The sequence below is a fragment of the Lissotriton helveticus genome, chromosome 8 (genome assembly GCF_964261635.1).
Source record: "Lissotriton helveticus chromosome 8, aLisHel1.1, whole genome shotgun sequence".
Taxonomy (NCBI): Eukaryota; Metazoa; Chordata; class Amphibia; order Caudata; family Salamandridae; genus Lissotriton; species Lissotriton helveticus.
The window spans coordinates 365,966,596-365,981,521 of NC_136069.1; positions in this window are offsets into that span (position 1 = coordinate 365,966,596).

The window sequence follows — 14,926 nt, forward strand, 5'->3', positions numbered from 1 at the left end:
ATATTACCTTTCACCCACTCCAGACGTCTTTGGAGTATTATGGGAAAAAGGGGTCTGAGTGAAATAGCACGACTGAGTTACTCTAAATGTCTTACGTTAGTTTTATCGCCCTTCCAAACGCGTTGGGCGCCATGTAGTGTAGTTCCTATTATCCCAATAGGCTCTGCGCATTGGAATAATACCTTCCATAGTATAGGCCTAGACCAGACGTTAACTAGGTCTACTACTGTCGATATTAGACTTAAAGTTTTGGGTTTGCCAGCTAGCTCAGAGTTCACTAGAAACTTTCTCGAATAGGCAAGGAGGAGTTGAACCTCCCTGGATAGACAAGAAGGGATTTCGTTTCTGACAACCATAGAACATGACAACTTTGCTCTCCCCTAATCAAGAGTGTATCTCTAGAGTCGTGTGAAAACAAAAGACGACCTATTTTACTCAGTCAGTACGTGCATTCTTAGTCTCACCAGATTGTAGAGAAAAGTAAGAGACGGGCGTGTTCAATAAAAGATGTTATTTATTGATCAGTCTCTTTTCTCATACAAGAGAAATGGATCGATATTATTGCAATACTTATGGTTAAGTAAAGTGCATACATTAAAAGCAGAAGTATAAAATAATACTGTAAAAACATTGATATGGTTTCTAAGCCATATGATAGTTTAAAATGAATAAAATGAATACATACACATATACATTTGACTAATCGTACTCAACTGGTGTTTCTAACTACGCCTACCCCGTGTACCTGACCTAAGCCTAATACGTGGGCGGGAATAGAAAGTTACAGTTTAAGTTAAGTTTGTTTTGCCAAGTGACTGACTAGAGAATTCTCTGCGAGGGGTTATTCAGTTCTGTACCTGGAATCTAGGATGAATGAGGGATGGTATCTCTCGTCTCTGGTCTCGATATTCCAGGCTGCCTGCGAGGGCTACCCGGAAGCGCCGGAGCTGGATTTCTCGGCAGGAGAAAAAGGCAGCTTCTCGTTCTCAGCGCGTCAGGAAGGCGGGGCTGCGCCAGCAGGGTCTGCTCTGCTCTGGGCTTCGGCAAGTCTGGCTGCTCCGATCTCGTCACCACCGCGTGTGTTTGCATAGGGCAATATCGGTAATATTTATACCTTTAAGGTGCCGAGATTGACGTAAGGATGGACATAGATACGTCAATAAGGATGTCATACGACCTGGTCGTTAGCACATTCTTTTGCTGAAGTTCTCGGTGAAATCAAAACAATGGCCGCAGGGTTTTTCCCAGGTCTGTCATAGGTTTGATTTGTTTTGAGAACTCCGTATGCCTTATCAGGGGCTGGAGGAATATCGCTTGTCTAATTAGATGGCAAGCGTTATGACCTCATCAGATAACACGTTCCTGTGCCGTAGTGTGGCTTTTATCAGATAACGGTTCCTGCATCATGGGGGTTTTCTGCCTCATGGGATGGCTGCTAGTTAACTTGTTAACCAGAATAGGGTCAGGAATAGGGGGATCGATACAGAACCTATAGGAATACATCACAGCTATAGCAGCAAGATGTAATCATATAGATGTGAATGCTAGATTACATTTTTGTAGATGCAGGAGATAACAAATAATGTTTTGAATTGAAGCATCTAGTGGATTGATTATGTTATTGCAGTAGATCACAAATCTTTTCCATTTAGCAGCATAGCACGCTCTAGTGGTAGGACGTCTAGCCTGTTTAATGACGTTCATACAGTCTGGCGGGAGATTGAGATAACTAAACTCTAAGACTTCAGGAGCCAGATCGCTAGGTTCAGTTGAGTTGGATCTGGATGCCTTATCTCCATAGTTCTGCGTGAGAATCTTTGGGGAAGAGGTGCAACTTTTGATGTGGAACTACTGAGAGTTTAAGCAGGGTTGTGAACCATGGTTGCCGGGCCCATGTTGAAGCAACTAGGATCATTGTGAGAGACTGTTGCTTAAGTTTGCGCACCAGGAGGGCGTGGCCAAGATGGCGACCGGGACGGACCTGGCTGACTGAGGCTCCCGGCCTAAGTCCCCAGTCCTGACCGTTTAATAGCCCTTACCCCCAAAACGTGAGAGCTTGAAACCCGGGGCTCCGAGAATCGATCCCCGCTGCTTTTTGGGGTCGTCGGAGTCCCGCTGAAGCCCTGTGCGGACCTTCCTCCCCGACAGAGATCCGGCCCGCCATTTTGCTGAACGGGCCGAGCGGCGACCGCCAGGGGCAGCTGGGTGTCCTGTCTGCAGGGGGGGCAGACCCTGGTGATCGGCTGGTCCGGGGGCAGCGCCGGGCTGTGGAGGCTCGTCCACTGTCGGGGAGAAGTGACCACGAGTGGGCGGCACCGGCGCCGGATCTCCGCGCAACTCGAGCCCCTGGCTTCTGGGCCTGGATCCGGGACCTGCTCCTGGACGACAACCTTCCCCACGGCAGAGAAGTCCTGGTGGCCTGGGGGACGTAGCGGCTCAAGCGACGGCATGGAGTGAGGCGGCGACGACTAGCGGCGACCTGGTGAGTGCGGGCAGATCTGAGTCGGAGATCGCGCCTGGCCGCCGCTGTGCGGCACTCGAGCCCCCGGCTTATAGGCCTGGCGTTGCGGCCGCGGGAGGACACGCTGGAGGCGGCAGGCACCCCGGCTGTTGAGACGTCGGCGCAGGAGGCGCTGTGCTCTGGTGCCCCCTCCCAATAGTAACTGCAGCCTGAAGTTGGCGCCCGTGGGCAGGCTTGGAGGAGCTATACTGAGGCCCGAGACTTGGGGACGACAGAGGCCGGCAACGTGGTGAGGGGAATTGGAGTCGGATACGCCCGAGGTGCTGCACCAGGGAGCGGGACGTGAAGGCCTGGGGTCCCGGGAGGAACCGGCTGAGCGCCCCGTGGCAAAGGTGAGGGGCACTACTTAGCGCTGCACTGCGGACACTGGCACTGGGCACCTGCACAGAGAGGCAAGGAAGGCGGCCTACATCTACTCCTAAACTCGGGCCCGAGGGTCGGATCCACCCTGGCGCTGAACCACGCCGTACTGGCTTTGTAACCTCTGCAGTGGGGAAGAGTTTGAGGTCCCTCGCAGACAGCCCTCTCGGACATCATGGCTACGGGGCAACGCAGGGCGGGCGCACGATACTGGACATGCTAGGGAAGAGTGCCCTCAAATGAGACAAAAGCCCACTGCCCCCGGTGCCACCGAAGAACACCACGGGACCGGATGATGAGGGTGCCCCCATCACCAAATCCTTCTTGGAGACTCTCTTTAACACTTTGAGGGAGGACTTCCAAACGCTGAAGCAGGACATGGCCGGGGAGTTCAGGGAGCTGCGCAGGGACGTGGATGGCCTGGGGGAGCGGGTGGCTGCGGTGGAGGAGGCCGACCTGTCCAGAGGTGAGGAGATAGAGCAACTGCAGCAGGAAGTGGTGCGCCTCAGAGAGCAGCAGGTAGACCTTCAGGCGCACACAGAAGACCTTGAAAATCGGTCTCGAAGAAATAATATAAGGGTCCGGGGTGTGCCAATCAAAATGGAAGGGTCAGATGTCACTCTCTTCCTGCAGGGCCTATTCAGGGACGTTTTGGACGAGGGAGAAGATTTCGCCATACGCATTGACAGGGCGCACAGGGTGGGCCTGGCGCGCCGGGTGTCTGCTCCCCCACCAGACATCCTGGCGTTCCTCCCGGACTTTCCGCTGAAGGAGCGCATACTGCAGGCGGCCCGTAAGAAACAACCCCTCCTGTATCCAGGCCACTCGGTATCACTATTTCAGGATCTTTCGGCCATTACTCTGCAGAAGCAGAAGGCCTTCAAACCGGCCACCACCTTCCTGCGAGGAAAAAGGCGTTCCGTACTCGTGGGGCCACCCATTTCGGATAATCTTCAAATGGAATGGGGCCTTACAGCAGCTCCGATCCCTACAGGACACATGCGCACTTTTGGGCATCACTCTTGACGACACCGGGGGGGCAGCCCTCGCCCAGGTCTTCCTCACGAACTTCTGACGTTGGCTGGCAGCGAGTAAAACGCCGGACAGGACCCAAGCGGTCCCTGAAACCGGATCCCCAATTGATGGCGCAGGACCAAGAAGCGGCCATCCAGGAGGTATCCAAAGACGCAGCGACAGCGGAATGGTCCCGTGGGCTACGTATGGTGCCCTGGAGCACTGGTCTTGGCTGATACTGTGTAGGGGGGTCCATTTGCTTCAGGATGAGCAGGTCAGGGGGGTACGGGGGGCCGGTGGGGTGGCCATCGCCACAGACTCCACAACGGGAAGAGACTGTGGGCCTGAACTGTGTCTGGATAGGCCCAGGAGTATGGTAAAGTTGGCGTTCCAGTTGGGGTTGGGGGGAGGACGGGGGCACTGGGAGGGGGACCACAGTTGGGGCGGGGAGTAGGTCTGCAGTGGGGGGGTGGGAGTCCGTTGGTGCGGGGATGTTTGGGGGGGTGCTGTTGGGACAGGGGATTGGGAGGGGAACGATGGGAGGGACTCAGTGTGCCAGAGGGTTCTGTGGGACTGCGATGCTCTTGATTCGATATCAGCTCCATCAGAGGTACTGTGCTTCTATTGCTTGTGGTTTGTTTGACTTTTTGGGATGGAGTCTAGTTTGAAAGTACTTACCCTCAATGTGAAGGGCTTGAAAAACCCGATTAAAAGGAGGGCTGTTATATCCTACCTGGAGAACTCCGGGGCGGACATATGTTTATTACAAGAAACCCATCTCTTACTTAAATACTGTCATAGGATGCGCTCGCGCGTTTTCCCCAGCAGTTTTTTTCCTCGCTCCCAACAAAGAAAGCGGGGGTGGCTATTTTGGTCTCCAAGCGCTTCCGCGGCAGCGTAGGTGACAAGATGGGGGAGATTAAAGGTAGGCTGCTGGCACACGCCTTCCTCTTGGGGGGCCAACGCTTCACGATTGTCTCCATCTACGCCACGAACTCAGGGCAGGAAGCCTCTTTTAAAAGCACTATTTCCGAGTCACTTCAATCCCATACCTCTCTCCTACTCATGGGGGGACCTCAATTTAGTAATGGACACAAACATGGACAGGTCGGGTCATCGATACGGGGACACTGGCGCCATAACCGCTGCCGGTAAAGATTGGTTACATGAGAGGGGCCTAGTGGATTTGTGGAGGGCTACCCATCCTAACACGTCACACTTCACATTTTACTCCCATGTCCATCGCACATATGCCAGGTTAGACCACTACTTGGGTTCTTCTGAACTGCTCGCAACTCTCAGAGATGTAAACATTGTCCCGGCGGCATTGTCTGATCACGATGCAGTGGAGTTGACACTCCAGGTTCCCAAATCCACCCGCCCTCCCGGGGCATGGCGGCTGCATGAAACCCTCTTACAGCGGTCGGAGGTCACCGAGCAACTCCGCACATGCCTCACTGACTACCTAGCTATTAATGATGTCCCCGGGACTCCGGTGTCCGCCCTCTGGGGGGCCTTGAAAGCGGTGGCTCGTGGTGAGCTTTTCGCAATTGCTGCGGCAGAGGCCAAGGACCGCAGGGCGACAAGGGACGACCTTACTGCTCAGGTCTCTGAACTGGAAAGGGTCCATAGTCGCACCGGTGCCCCGCGGGTTTGGAAACAACAAAAAGCCGCCAGAGCCCAACTTGCCAGCTTAGATACAGATCGAGCAGAATTCGCCGCACTGCGACTCCGTCACTCTTATTACATTGGGGGGAACAAAACGGGCCGCCTACTTGATAGTGCCCTGAAGGCAAAGACCCAACGTTCCAAAATTACCGGCCTCATGGACGACTCTGGCCTGGAGGTCACTGGTGAAGCCCAGGTCGCGGAGGCATTTAGGACATTCTACGCCACTCTATACAAAGCCGACTCTGTCTCGTTGGAGGATGTTCGTACTTACCTGGACTCAGCGGGAGTCACGGAGTTGTCTCAGGACAACGTGGATACCCTAGACGCCCCTATCCGCTTGGATGAAGTACTCGCTGCTATCTCTCGCCTTCGCCCTCAGGCCCGGACGGCTTTTCAGCCGGGTTTTATAAAATCTTCGGCCAGCTGCTAGCTCCGGTTCTCACCCGGCTTTTTAACTCCTTTGAGGGCACGAGCTCCATCCCCTCAGATATGCTAGCAGCTGAGATAGTAGTGCTACCCAAGCTGGGTAAAGCACCCACAAGCTGCTCCGCGTTCCGGCCTATCTCCCTACTTAACCTGGACTTGAAAATCTTCACAGGAGTCCTGGCGGCGCGTCTTGGTCCATGCTTGCCTGGGATCCTGGAACCCGACCAGTCGGGCTTCGTTCCGAATCGCCAATGCAGCAATAACACTAAACGAATACTTCATTTGATCGACAAAGCTCACTTCCAGAATTCGGATTCTGTGTTGCTGGCGGTCGACGGAGAGAAAGCGTTCGATCGGGTTGAGTGGACCTACCTTCAGCAGGTCCTACAGCGCTTTCGGAGAGGGGAGCGATTTCAGGCATGGTTCGCGATCTGCTACTATCGCCCTCAGGCTCGAATCCGCATGGGTGGTCTACGCTCGGACCTTTTTGAGATTCAACGGGGCACGAGGCAGGGGTGCCCTCTTTCGCCCCTCCTGTTTGCCCTATATATAGAGCCCCTTGCGCAAAGAATCCGTGACAACCCTGCCATCCAAGGCATGTCCTTCGGCCGGGAACCCCATGTGATCGGCCTATACGCAGGCGACATCATAGCTGCTCTGGATCGCCCAGACCGCTCGGTCCACGCCTTCCTGACAGAGTTAGAATCCTTTGGAGTTGTCTCCGGGTTCAAAATCAATAAAGGGAAGTCCCTCATCCTGCCTCTGGGCAGCAATGCCAGATCACCGGCACCTCCACCTGTTTACGGGGGAGGATTATCATTGACCACACGCCTCCCATACCTGGGTGTTACACTTACCGCGTCCACGGAGTCCACACTGACTCACAACTACGCGGCCCTCTCATCCCAGATCCGGTCCGATCTCGCACACTGGTCCAAGCAGCCCCTCTCCCTGCTGGGACGAGTTGCGGCGGTGAAGATGTCAGCCCTGCCTAAAATGTTGTACATATTCCAGACCCTTCCGGTGCTCCCCCCAGCCGGTACCATCGCAACTTTACAGGCTGCCTTCCACCATTTCAGCTGGGAGGGCAAGCGAGCGCGCCTACATAAGCGGCTGGCATGTAGGAGCGCGGACGAAGGGGGCCTCGGGGTCCCCAACCTTTTACAATACTTTCAGGCTGCACAACTTCGATATCTGGTGGAGTGGTTCAGTCCAGAGTCCGAGAAACGCTGGTTGTTTCAGGACAGGGAAATGGCCCGTACGTCTCTCTGGAAAATTCCATTCCTGCCCCGACAGCACAGGCCGCGATACCTCCTACGGTCCCCCATCACTCGTACTGTCATGCAGGTCTGGAACGCGGTGGCGGTCAAAAAAGGGCTTACTACTTTCCCCTCTCCACTTACCCCGGTTCTGGACAATCCAGACTTCCCGCCGGTCAACGCTCCTCATGCATTTCCGCAATGGCGCGGCATCAGTTGCCTCTCCGCCGGCCACTTCTTCGACCTGCAGGGTTTCCTCACCTTCCCGGATATAATCCAGGGCTACGATGTTGTCTCCCCCCATTTATTTCAGTACTTCCAGCTTAGGCACTGGCTCACGCATCCAGACATTGCCCCCCTGGTTGGCAGACCCATGACGACCTTTGGGAAGTGGCTGGTGACGAAGGTTTCGGACACACATCTAATCACAGAACTTTACAAAATGCTTACACCCCCCGCCCCTTCAGGCAAAACGGCAGGCCAAAAGGGATGGGAAGCAGAACTGGGGAGGGCCTTATCACCCAGGGAGTGGAGCTTTGTGTATTACAGAGCCTCTCACACCACTCGCAACACCGCGGGCAGGGAAGCAGCGACGAAGTTGGCCGTGTACTGGCACCTCACCCCAGTCCGGCTCAACAAAAGTAACCCCACACGAAGCGCGGTATGCTGGAGGGGCTGCGGAGAAAGAGGCACCTTGACTCACCTCCTCTGGCAATGCCGGGAAATCAAGGACTACTGGAAGGCAGTCCTAGATGATATTGATTCTACATTTGATACTGAAATCCCTAGATTCCCAGCTTATACTATTCTAGGCTTACCTAATGCGACAACACGCTCTGTCATTCTGGGGCTCCAACACCAGGCCCACTCACACGGGTTGGTTACATAAAATATGGTTCACTTTGGGAATGGAACGAATCCACGGCACGCTCACACACTCCACGGCTGCTTACCAGAAGGTATGGCTCCCACTGCTTTCCCTGCTATCCAAAGAATTCAACTAGGTTAGGTGCCCTAAATATCTCTGCATATTACGACTCACAGCGACCACACATGACTCCCCGAGCCCATCTGGGTGATTGCATCATTTACTACATGAATGCAGCTATGTTTGTTTCACAGGTTTGGCACACTGGGTGGGGTGGGAGTGGGGAAGGGGGAGGAGGGGTTGGGCAGGAATTTCGGTTATGGATTTTACTCCTGCGATTTCATCGCCTCGCTATAAGAGACATTTGCAGTCTAGGCATTGAACCCATGCTATGTCAAATACAATTAGCCATTTGTCTGCTTCACGGAATGTATGTACCTATCTGTATTGGCGGCCTCACCTGCCTGGTATGCCTCTTTCGCACTGTACTGTCTTACGCTACTTTTGAGATCAATAAAACAAATTTGAAATTAAAAGTTTGCGCACCAGGAATAGCATGAGCGGGAGAGGCGATCCATATCACATTGCCTTTGGACAATGGGTGTGGATACGAAGCTTGGGCATTTTGTGTTTAAATGTGTGGCAAACAGATCTATGTCTGGGTGGCCCCACATTTGAAAAAACGGATGAAGTTCCCATTCATGGATTTGTTGTTTCTGATGACTAAGCAGATCCGCAATCTGATTGTGTTACCCTGGAGATGTTCTCCTAAGAGGTATAATTTTTGAGGATTGGCCTGAAAGCTGCAGACAGTGTGCCCCCGCACTGTTTTTGTACATAGTACATTGCTGTCATATTGTCCGTACCGACGAGGACGGCTTTGTGTACGAGATGTATTTGGAATGATTTTAATGCAACAAAAATTGCCAGTAATTCGAAGTGGAGCAGTTTCTGTTGATGGGTCTACATACCCTGAATGGTATGGTCTAAGAGATGAGCCCCCCAGCCGGTGAGCGATGCGTCCATTGTTAGTACCATCTGTGGAACAGGGTCTAGGAACGGCCGCCCTTTGGAAAGGTTTTCTGTGTTCCACCACTGCAGAAAGTGATGTGTGCGGCTGTCTTCCAACACCAGATCTGTGAGTGGACCTTGAGCCTGGTTCCACTGATGTGCTAAATATTCCTGTAATGGGCACATTTGGAGTCTTGCATAAGGTACGATTAAATGCAAGAGGCCATCATCCCTGTTAGTTGTTTAAACACTTGAGCTAGCAGTGAGTGTTGAGGTTGAAATTTGTTTACGAGAGCTTGGATGCTGGCTATCCTGGCTGGATTGGGGTATGCAAGGGCTTCTGAAGAATCTATTGTGGTGCCTAGATACTGTTGGGTGTGGGACGGTTGACGATGTGACTTGGTAAAGTTTATTGGGAATCCTAAGTTATGCAGCAGCTGGATTGTTTTGTGTGTGTGGTGCACACAATCACTGCATGACTTGGCTTTTACGAGCTAGTTGTCGAGGTAAGGAAATACATGAATCTGTTATCTTCGCAAGTGAGCTGCTACTACTGCGAGACATTTTGTGAAGACTCTGGGTGCTGTAGTCACTCCGAATGGGAGCACTTTGAACTGGTAGTGCTGAACGTCCACTACAAAATGTAGATATTTCCTGTGAGCAGGGTGAATAGGAATGTGAAAGTAGGCGCCCTTGAGATCTAGTGGCAAGGAAATTGCCTTGTTGGAGCAATGGGAGGACCAATTGGAGAGTGACCATGCGGAAGTGGTCGGATTGTATGTACAGGTTTAACGGTCTGAGGTCTAATATTGACCAGAGAGTACCGTCCTTCTTTGGGATGAGGAAGTAAAGGGAGTAAACCCCTGTACCTTGATGGTGTATGGAAACCGGTTCTATTGCATGCTTTTGGAAGAGAGAGAATCTCTTGTTTTAGAAGTGTGAGATGTTCTGTGGACATTGGACATTGTTTGGGAGGTATGTGTGGAGGTGTAGAGGTGAGTTCCAGGCAGTAACCATATTGGATAATTTGTCTCACCCACCTGTCTGTGGTGATGGAATTCCAGACAGGTAGAATCTGTGATAGTCTTCCCCCGAGTGAATTAGTCTGGGGGAGTGGAGGGAAGTCGCAGTTTTTTGGTAGGGGAGGAGCGGGTGTTATTACCGTGGCCGCTTCCTTTATTTCCTCTGTAACCCCCTCTAAAATATCCTGTTAGAGGAAGTTTGAGTGGGGCTTTTGTAGGAAGAAGTGTTGTCTGTCGCAATGGTTTTGGAGGCGCCCCTATAAAAGGAGCGACAAAAGGAACCTCTAGTTGTTAGAAAATGTAAGGCCCCCATGGACTTACCGGTCAGTGTCTTTTTTGATCTTCTCTAAAGATGTGTCTACAGTAGGTCCAAACAAGTGTTCTTGATCAAAAGGCTGATTAAGAATTTGAGACTGCACCTCCTGCTTAAAACCAGATATGCGTAGGCATGCATGTCTGCGCAGTAAAACACTTGTGTTAACAGCACAAGATGCTGTGTCCGCTGCATCAAGAGCCAATTTGATAGAGGTGTTTGTAATTAGCTTTCCTTCTTGTGTGAGGTTGTTAGCTTTAGACCTATATTGTTCGGGAAGATGCTGCATGAGTGCCTCAAGCTCATTGTAATGCGCTCTATCATACCTGGCCAGCAAAGCTTGGGCGTTGCAATGCACCAGTAATTTGCCGCCTGTGACGCAACCAGATTCCCAGATGCGTCCAATAATTTAGATTCTTTATCCGGCGGAGGGGCGTCACCTGTCGTATGTGAATTTGCCCGTTTACAGGGATTTGACACTACTAGAGAATGTAGAGGGAGCTGCCCCTTGATAAAAGCTGGATCATTTGGAGCTGGTTTGTATTTTTTATCAACCGTGGGGTTGAGAACTCTAGCCCTGACAGGGTCTTTAAACACATTAGGGACATGTTTGATCATACCTTTTAACATAGGTAAAGTATTTGTTGACCTTTGTGATTGTGTAAAAGTCTCTAATAACAAATACTCCTCCAAAGGGTCTGAATGTAATCTACCTTATGATATCTGGCTGCTCTATTTATGGTTGCGCAAAACCTATGTTGTCATTTGGTGGAGATGGTTTAGATGGATACGAGTCTGGCTCAGTTATATCTGGGATATTAGTATAATCCTCCCAAGAGTGGGTGGTGGGAGACTGTGGATATCATCATCATCATCATCATCCCCTTGTGGGTCTCCGTCCCCATCGCCAACCCCTCCCCCAAATTCCTCTTCATCATCTTCTAGTACAGGTGAAGAACGAAGCAGTGGAGAGTGTGCTGGAGAAAGTGGTATAGCTGGAATATTTGGAGGGGGAGAGGAGGGTCTGAAAAGTGAAGTTGTGAAGAAATAAAAACCTTCTAAGGGGATCACTGATACACCTGGTCCTTTTAACCAACAAAGAAGAGATTGGCAATGCATTTATTAACCTCACTTGAGGTAGACTGCGTCATATGGTACCCTCAGGCCACTGTAGGAGGACAGTCTAAAGAGTACAGAGAACAAGGGCCTTATATATGCATAGGTTACATAGTCAGCATAAAACCAAAGGGAGGTTCTGGCACATACAAGCATGCTTATTGACTAAAATGGGTATACAAAATGTACTTGTTCAAAGTGGGAGGGGAGACTAAACTGAACACATCAGTAAGAATAGCCTGATAGCTCTATACTAGGAGCAGGTGCATTCTTCCAGCTAGGCCTTTCTGAGCATGTGCAGGGCTCTGGAAGAGGGAGAAAGCACATGGCAAGCACATGACTAACTAAAATGGCTGCCAAGAACAATATGGCTTTCAGCTCATGCGAACAGTGATTCCTGCAATCTTTAACAGATAGTCCTTTTAGCATGAGCTAGACATTCCTTTGATCTAGAAGGAACATAGAAAATATTTTGCACATTTATTCTCATAAATTCATCAATATCCTAATCCATTGCTAGGTGGGCATTTTTCATTCTAAACATTTCAGTACAAAGGGAACAGAGCATTGGGTCATAATTAGGCTTTCCTGTTTTCAGTTTCTATTTTTGGTAAATTCTGGTGGGGCTTTTTCAGTGTTTTCAATACCTTAAAAAAACAGTAGTTATCAGTGGTTACACATTTCCGCGCCATTAAAAACAACAAAAACATTGTTTTTCTGGTGTTTATGGAATGTTTTGCTTTTATTATTGCTTGCTTTCTGCACTGATCATGCATGGTATATAGAGATTGTACGTATAGTGTATATGAGGTCCAAATAGATTAAACTTATTGTGGTACACCATACAATACTTCTTCAGTGAGTCTTTGGTCATGAGCGCTCGCACTTTCCTTCCCATGTAAACTTCTGTGAAAAGGCCCTCTCAACATTGGCACTTGAGACAGGCAACGCCAAAACAGCAAGTACACAATTTGTTAACTCTGGCACTGACATAGCTTTCCATGCCAATACTGGTGTACATGAAGACTGCGAATCTCAGGGCTGGTTCTGTAACATTTGTGTTGAGCTGGGATCTTATGCCCTCAGAGTTATTGAAGTGGTCAATTAAGTAACACTTTTGAAACTACAGAGGAGATTCCCCTTTATGGAAGGGATCTAAAACTTGTACAGAGTACCACAGTGAGATTTCATTGACTTCAAATAGCAAGGTTGGTGAAGGGACATTTCTATGCATCATTGCAAGCCATTTTTCATACATTGTAAATAAAAAGTTCCTGAATAGCTCTTCAACATAGCTTTGTTGACCAAGTGGCAAGCACTCTAACATGGAACATGTTGCAGTACCAAAATCACTAAAGGTGTCGCCCAGCCTACTCTCAAGGAGATGTTTCACATTTACACCAATTATGCTCAACACATGGCAGACAAGGGAGTTTTCAGACTCCAGTTTTCTTTCTTATGTCCACTACAGCAGTTATGTTTTCCTGTAAAGAATGCAGTAGAGTGTACTTTTTTCACATCACTATCAATATGTGACCATATATCCTCACATTTCTTGTCTTTGGCATCATCACTCAGCAAAAGTTTTGTAAACGGTTGCCACATGGATAATATAGCATTCATAGCCCCTTGGACTGAGAACCATCATGCAAAGGGACAGAGTTGGGATGACTCTTTGATGCCACACAAAGCTAGAAATATTTGCGTTTTAGTTTCTGTGCATTAGAAAACAGTGCACCAGAATGGAATAGAAAGTCAATAGCATTCCTCATTAACCCTGAAGATTGTAAAGATGCTTTCAGCATACCATCTAATAAGTGGCAGGATCTCTTACAGGAAAGCACTTCAGCTCAGCTATCAATTTTGATAGGTCATCACACTACTTTTCATATACGTAGCTGAATCACGGCAAATACAAACAATATCACTCCAATCTTTGTTGAATGTGGAAAGAACCTTTTTTGCAGAGCATTTCAAGTGACACTGCTTTCCATGTTTTCCAAAGGTCTGTCATGTTTTCACCACTGTTAGAATTGAGGGTCTCTAGTTGGCACAGGTAGGTACTTGTGACAAGTAGGGGCCCTCTCCTCTAGTCAGGGTAAGGGGGTACACTCCTAAAATAACCCCTGCTCACCCCCTTGGTAGCTTGGCACGAGCAGACAGGCTTATCTCAGAGGCAGTGTGTAAAGCATTTGAGAACACATACAGTAACCCAGGTACAACACTACAAATGGACACCACACAAGGTTTTATATCAAAAATAAGTATTGTTTTATATAGAGTTACCACAAGACCGTAAACGACAAAAATAATCCACAATACTATTCAAGATCAAGAGTTCTAGTTAAAAAGGCTGAAATCAAAGTTCTGTGTGAGTCGGTAGCCCTGTCCAGCTACAGTGTTGCTGAAATAACACAGAGTCTAAAAAATCCAGCGGACCGCGGCGGTCCGGGCCCACTCAAATGTCGACAGACTCAGTCACAGTACCTTTTACTTGATGCGGCCGGCACTGACATGCGAGCCGGTCCCGGGGGTCGTTGCGGTGCTGAAAAGAAAGCGTTGCAGGTCGCGTTGTCCCTCGAAGCGGTGCAGGCAGCGGCCCGTTGACGGAGTCGGTGTATCCAAGGCGTGCGTTGCAGGGCGAGACGTTGTTCGTTGCGGTGCTTCCAGCTTGCGGTGCGGCGACAGAGCTGGAGTTCGGGAGCTGGCGTCGATCAGTCTGGACAGCGGTGCGAGTCAGGCAGTGCGTCACGAAGCGTGTGAGGCGGTGACCAACTCCGATGCATTCACAGGACTTCAAGTCAGCAGCAGGGACCGCGTCGGTCAGACCAGTATGAGTCGGTGTAGCGAGGCATTGCACGTCGTGGTGTCCACCAGTCGCGGTGCAGGCAACGGCTCGGTGATGGCGTCAGGACGGAGTCGTGAGCTCAGAGCTTGCGTTGTTCGAGGCGGACGTTGTTCGATGCAGTGCCTAGAGGACACCGGGCCGGTTGTGAGAGTCGGTCACAGCTCCCTGCCTCTGTAGCCAATGAAACCGCATTTCCAGCAGCAATCCACAAAGGCTGGTGAAGTCTACTGGTCCTGAGACTTCTGTCAGGGGGCAAGCTCTCTTTCAAGCCCTTGGCGATCCTTCACAAGTTGAAAGTAAAGTAAAGCTCTCCTTTCTGTGGCAGTCAGGCAACCACTGCAGGCCAATCCCCCAAGCAGCACTTCAGCTTGGGAATAGTCTCTCCTCAGTTTCTTCAGGTTCCTCTCCTCAGCAAAGGTTTCTTCTTGTAGTCCAAAGATGATTTAACTTCTTGGGATCAGGGTCCCAATATTTAGACCCCCAAATCCTTTGTTCCT